The sequence below is a fragment of the Hydra vulgaris genome, chromosome 13, assembly GCF_038396675.1.
Source record: "Hydra vulgaris chromosome 13, alternate assembly HydraT2T_AEP".
Classification (NCBI taxonomy): Eukaryota; Metazoa; Cnidaria; class Hydrozoa; order Anthoathecata; family Hydridae; genus Hydra; species Hydra vulgaris.
In genome coordinates this window covers 46,873,694-46,881,304 of record NC_088932.1, presented here as the reverse complement: position 1 = coordinate 46,881,304, position 7,611 = coordinate 46,873,694, and positions in this window count along the sequence as shown.

Genomic DNA, 7,611 nt, shown 5'->3' with positions numbered 1-7,611 from the left:
TCCTTTATTATCTTACAACAAATATTGATTTGAGCGAATCCGAATATGATATCATAAGAGGCGCATCCGATGACATGTTGTTGGCCTCTCAGTGGTTAGCTTGTAGGAGATAGATCTAAAAAAAAGTTCTGTAAAGCCTAATATATTTCTAGCGAGCTAAACTTTTACTAAAAAAGCTCACAATAATTACTAGGTATATATTATTGTTTTCTGGTAGCGTATTTATCTTTGTCTTGATGAGATAACTGATTTTTTCAAGTTTTCTCCATGAATCTTGTGACTTGTAGCTTTTTTATTTCTTTCCCACATTGCTTTAAACTTGAGTCTTTCAATTTAGTAATCCCATGTTTGATAGAGCCATATTTAAGGAAGCCATATTTGAGGAAACTTTTTTCCAGACAGCCACTAAGTAGAGATTAGTCCCAGTATAAAAGTTTGGCTACATAAACAAACAAAAAAATCATATTATATAGAGTTTTGTTCGTCAGTTTAATTTCTGGAAGATTTTTAACCCTTTTTGAAGTGCATTTTTTTGCAACAGGATTTAAAGCAATGAAGTTCAAAGTTTTCACAGGTTCTTTATTTAGACTTTTTATTTACAGTCTTTTCACTTTTACATTATAAACATCCATGGATGTCACTATGGTAAGATTAGCCCATAATTACCTAACTTCAATTCTCGTGTAATACGAAAAGTCAGTGTATCTAGCTAGAGAATATTTAAAATTTGTTATTATTTTTGTTTTTATTTATAATTTGTAATTTCTTGTCCAATTGGCCTAAAATTGTTCAGTTGTGGAAAAAAGGTCTTGTTTATCAATTTCAAATTAAAGGCGCAGCAAGCAACACTGAAAGCAACAAGTAACACTGATAACAATTGCTAAAAAAAATTCTTGGTAAATTTAAATTGTTTGTTACAAAATTTTCCGTTTTATACGGTTAAATAAAACTTATTATATTTTAGTTAGTTCTACTAGTAATAAAATTTTTCTACGTTTTGCAAATTCTTGTAGTGCAGAAAAAACCATCAAATCCTTAAAGTTTGTTCAAAATGTGAAACTGTTTTTTACGAAACTCTATTTGTAAATTTTTAGATCCGCACCCATAGGTATTCTCACTCCCAAAAGTATTCTCACTCCCATAGATATTCTCACACCCATAAATATTTCTCTTCGCACTTTTTGTTCTAAGAATAACTCAACGTCTCGTAAATTTTCTACAATCAATTCTACAATCTTTTTCTTCAAAGATAACGTTCAGTCGACGGTTTGATGACGTGCAGCCAATGTCTAGCTTTTCGTAATTTGTTTTGCCTGCTGAACACCATTTTTAAAATTCTTTGTTTTTTCCATTAAATAAGTTTGCGTTCAATTTTATGTGAAATTGATGAACATTTAAAACGAAACAACTTTTTATCAAAAACAGTTGAAGCTAGGCTTTAAGATATAAACAGTTTTATAGCCACCAAAGCACAAACCACGTTTATTGTTGAGGAAATTTTGAAAGATCTGTAACTAAATCGAGCCCCAATAACTGCAATAAACAGCAAAAAACAAACGTCTTTAATCTGTTAGTATGAAGCTCAAAGAGATATTTATCTATACAAGAGTCTTGTATTTATACTTGTTATAAAATATTTATAACTTTTCTAAAATATTGAACCATGAAGTAAAAAACTAGCTTTATTAGAAGATTTTATTTTTTATCTTTACTTTTTTATTTTACTTTTATTAGAATGATCGACAAGGAAAACACTTATTGTTGAAAGTATTTATCAAGTGAAAGTATTTATCGTGTACCATTTAAGTAAACATCAATTTATCAACGAACTGACTTTTTTCCTAATGGTTCTTTTCATGCGCAATGATGGTTTCATGCGTAGTACTCTACTAACAAAAGCTGAAAAATTATCGAGCAAAGCTAATTATAGCTATACCCCTCACTCCTACTTCATTTAGAGTTCCCAATTATAGCTCTTTTTTATCGTGTTGCGTTTGAAACAAGAGTAAATTATTTGATGACATCTTTGAAAACCACATTCAATTTATAAATTATCTTTTAAGGTAATGTAGTATTTGATACAAAAATTCTACAAAATACAACACGCGTGTAAAGCGTGGATCTTTAACGCATAATGCACTTAAAATACACAGTGCGATACTAGTCCATCTTATAGAAGTACATTTTTCTCAATATATTTGAATTCTAGAAATTAAATTAAGAGAAATAGTTATGTCATTCTTTCTCTACTACTACTAGCATTAAATTTATACTTAACCTTTTCAAAGATTTTACGGGGTTGTGCCAAAACAGGACCGTCACAACCTTTGTTGTTGACAACAATATTATTTGACTTTTATTACACCACTGTAAATTATTTGACATTATAAATAAGATATATTTGACAAGCATGACTAGAAAACAGAGTTTTCAACGCGAGCTTAGAACCTAAGACCTTAGAAAGCTTTAAGTAAAATATTTAAGCGTTGCAGAAAAATTTTTTGACGATGATAAATAGCCTAATGAGATTGTAAATGCCTCAATTTATTTCTTTCATCTGTAACATTCCTTAACATTGAATCTACAAAAAATACGAAAACAAAAAAATGAAGAAATGGTAAACTTTAATCAGACTCATATTGATTCTTCTGTTGTTCCACATTGTTCCAAGAGCCACCTACTACCGTGGATTGAGAGTCACATCACCATCACATGCATACTTTGGGGGTGTCTAAGTAATAATAACCTTTACCCGCTTAATTGGGTGTGGAAATTAAATGACGTTATATACTCACCAACTGCAACGGACGATGTAATTCTAAAGGATATTTTAAAGGTTATAAAAGTGTCGTGTGTAAAAGCTGTGGATGTAAAAGCTCATACTTGAACCAATCTTCAAGTAGAAAGATGGGACAACACTGCACTTCATCTTTTGCTAAAAATTTACAACCCCCCTAAATGAGAAAGAATGATGAACTTGTCTTATCTGAAACATCTAAAAATCTTGCAGGCGTCCATGGATATGGCTTGTGAGTAAAATAAACTTATGTTACCAACTTTGATAGTATATTTATGGCAGAAAAAACTAAACATGGTTTTTGTTTATTATTAATTTCTTTGCTAACGGTCCGGACGCGTAAAATACGGGTAATATGTCTATTTAACACCAACCATTTCCATACTTATTAACTTCAATGCTTTTTACATAAAAGTATCTTTAACATAGATGACAGTTGCGTAACATTTCTCGCGGTATTTTTGGAAACATAAGGTTATAATAAAATATAATCTTCTCATTAAGGTTATATTTATTCAAAAAACAAATAAGAACACACAAACGGGTCACGAAAACTAGTTATGTCAAATATGTTATCTCTATCTGTTTGATATTTCTTATAGGAAGTTTTTTTAATACAGGCTTTTGCAAAATATTACTATAGCTGTTGTTTGTGACGAAAATTTGCGCTAAAAAAGTATGTAATGGAAACCATCTAAATTGTAATCACCAAGGTGATAAAAAGTGTAAATGGTTTCAATACATATATAAAAATATAACGGTTATATAAAAAAACAAAGCAAAAATGGACGATTCATACGAAATGATAATTTTAAAAAGAAAAAATATACCATATCACGTGAGAAACAAAAAAACAAATTTTTTTTGAGATAAAATAAAAATATTGATACACTTTTGTGAAAAAAAATTTTTTAAATATTATTTTATACAAAAGCTATAAGGACCCGTACGATACAGGTCATGGTAACTATGCTCCACACCCGACTATATCTAAACTTGTTCTTAATTTGGCCTCTTCAATAAATTATAGTAAGCGGCAGAAAATTAATTGGTTTAAAATCGGTAAAAAATAAAAAAAATAAAAAAATTCGTTTTTTTTTTTGGCTTTTGGTTAACTATTACCAATACTAATTTCAATTTTTTTTACATGACATAAGTATCTTTAATACAGATGCCAGTTGCGTAGGTTCTTTCTCAGTGTTTTTGGAAACTTAAGGTTTTAATAAAAATTTTTATAAAATAATTTTTTTAAACTCTTTCACATTAAGATTCGTTTAGAAAGCAAAAGAGGACACAAAAAACGGGCCAAGGGTCCTTGTTATGTCAAATAAGTAACTGTTATGTCAAATATGTTACAAATAAGTTTGACTTTTTTTATAGAAACTTTTCTGTAAAGTACTCTTAGCAAAATATTTCAGTTTTGCTGTTTTTAATACCGAATTAGCCAATTAAATTATTATTATTATAACTGTTGCTTGTGGCAAAAATCGATACTTAATGCAAATGCAAACTGTCTAGATCATACTTACAAAAGGTGAAAAGTATAAATGGTTTCTATTCATGCATAAAAATACAACGGAAATATAAAAAACAAGGCAAAAATGGCAAATGTACCCTTACAAAATAATAACTCCAAAGAAAAAATATATAAAAATTATGCGAGAAACAAAAAACATTTTTCTTGAGATAAAATAAAAATATAAACTTTTTTTGTAACAAAAAAATTATATTTAACATAAAAAAGTATCAAAAGTACTTATAAAAGCGATTTAAATTATAACATTCATTATTATATATGTTATGTTATATGATAACATTGATTCGTTATTATATAGCTTTTAGTATTATATACTAAAATATATAGTAAATGATATGAAGATTATGATAGCATATAGTAAATGATATGAAGGTTAACGAAACTTCGTTATAACTTTTAGAAAACAATGAATATTTAGAACATTTCTTAAATTATTCTATGAAGGAAAACTTTCAAAAATCAGTCATAAGAGAAGGAACTAAAAATTGAACAAAATTATTATAGGAAACACTTATAACAACTCAAAACACATTAATGTGTTATGTACTCTATTTATTTGAAAACTTTACAGAAATTCAGATCTTTTCAGGCAAAAATCGGTCTACCAAAATTATATACATGCTCACTCCTGGCGATGTTATAGATAAATCTTTTTTTAAAAATATTATCATAAAACATGGCAAATCAATATAAAATAATTTAAAATATACAATTTTATAAAAAAGGCACAATTAACCGTATGTTTTAAACATTTTTTATTATAAATTGTTTGAAAATAAAACTTTGATCAACCAGGAAAATTTTCGCCCAGGTTTTCCCACCTTGAAACTTTTGGTGTTTGAAAATATGTTGCTTATAGAAAATTTTTGGCTGCTTTTGTTTGCTTTTGTATCCATAGTGTCAGTCCAAACATGATGCACTTAAACTAAAATGCGGCTCCACCTCTCACTCCCGAATTTTTTTTAATGAGTTTTAACCGTGTAATGAATAGCGGAATATTCTAGTATAAAAGCGGACCAAACAAGACTTAAATAAAACAAATAAACCGAATTGAATAAGCAAAATAATCAAAATAAAATATTCAATAGTTATTTAGTGGTAAAACCAATTTTAAAGATGAGGAATAAAGAAATTTTTGATTACTTAATCAAAGGAAAGTATGAGAATAAATATGAAAGTTTAATTAGTGAGGAAGCAAAAACCGAAATTTGTATATTGATTTCTCAATGTTATCCGAACTATCAGATGTGGTTAACCGAAAAATTTATGAAAAACTTTAAAAAGAAATGGAATGAGACAGGTAGACAAAAAAAAAAGGTTTATAAATTGTTACGAGAAATGGTTAAATATGGAATTTATTGTAAATGAACCTTAACAGCAAGTTAGGATGAAAAATGTACTACGAGGCGCACCTTTAAAATCATTTAAAGATCTTTCAACAAGGTCTGAGAAAAGAAGATCTTCAAAGATTACTGAAAAGTTAAGTGTTACCACTGAAAGTCTGTTTCATGCCCTTATTCCTAATCTTAATAAAGAAGAGCGATTTAAAGATGCTAAAGTTGTTAAACATTTGATGGAAAGTAAAACTGAAGGATCCTGTAGTATATCATGCTCTAAAAGCTACTCAGAAGAAGAAGCTTTAGCTTTAATGTTAGACTGTAGAATGAGTAGGACTGACTATCAAACTATCCGTAAAGGAGCCTTAGATAAAGGTTGCATGTTATACCTTGCCTACAATTTTATTGTGAAAGCTAAAAGTGATTTCATTCCAGAATCCGGAATTGTCACATCAAACTACAGTGCTTCAGTGAATCTTCAAGGAATAATGAATCACACTACAAATAGAATTTGGAAAGTTATGGATAAATCGAAACTACCTGAGCCTTGTAATACTCTTCTTCTTAAAAGCAAAGTTGGATTCGATGGTTCCTCTGGACAGTCTGTTTATAAACAAAGAACTGAAGATGAAGAGAACAGATTACCAGTTCCAGTTAAAGAATCTTTGTTTCTTTTGCGTATAGTACCTGTGCAACTTAAAATACTGGAAACTAATGTTATTCTTTGGACTAACCCCAAAACATCCTCAACCCAATATTGTCATCCTGTTCAAACGCAATGCGTTAAAGAAAATCAGCAAATTGTTAAAGCAAAATATGATTTTTTTAGATACACCCGGACTTATTGTTGATATACCAAAAAGTGGTAGCTCTGGTTCATCCAATGATAGAAACACAGCAAGAAGGCCATGAAACTTTTGCTGAACTTGGAATTGATAAGGATCTAGTTAAAAGATTTTTCATTATTCTTTGTGTATTGTCCTGTAAGCATCCAATTGATCCAGATAAACTAGAAATATATTGCAATGATACATTTATGACATGTAGCACATTTTAAATGGTATCCTATGTTTGCTGTAGTGCACAAGATGATTGTTCATTCACACCAGGTTGTAAGAGATAAGCCAGTTCCAATTGGCCTCTTATCTGAAGAAGCCCAAGAAAGTAGAAACAAAGATGTTAAAAATTTTTGAGAACATTATACAAGAAAATTTTCTAGAAAAATTACAAATGAAGATGTAATGTGAAGATTATTTTGCTCATCAGACTCCTTTATTACTTCTATGAGGTAATAAAGGGGTCTGATGAGCAAAAAAATGAGGTATAAGTTCTGAATCAAAGAAGGAACTTCCTCTTCCAGCAGAATGTTTAGACCTTTTTTTGTAATTTTTTTAATACAATTATACTCTTTATTTTATTCCTAATTGTAGTATTAATAATATGGGTTCTAAATAGATTTATTTTATTTAAAGAAATCTGTAAAAAGCTGCATGTTTACAATAGCACATTTATCTTTTGAATAGGGTTGTGACACCTGTTTCATTGTTGTTTTTTAAAACCTTAAACCCTTTATAATTATGTAATTTTAAATAGCTCAGTTTAGTATAAAAAAAAAATAATATAGAAATATTTTTAAAAAATTTATTTTTATTTATAATCTCAGTGTAAAACCAATATTAAGCGTTCTTTGTAAGTAATCATGTTCTTGTTGTGCTCCCATATCAATAGAATATTCATGTCTAGGTAATTATAAAATATGTGTGCCCGATAATTTTGTTTATTAATTGACCAGGAAGTCAAATTATAGAAATCAGTATTATTGAAAGTATTTTAAAATTTAGATCTAAATATAAATGCATAAAAAATGTTATGTCATGTGTCCTTGGTGTGTTATTTTACAGTTTGTTTATTTTATACATTAATATTCATAATGTTCGTAA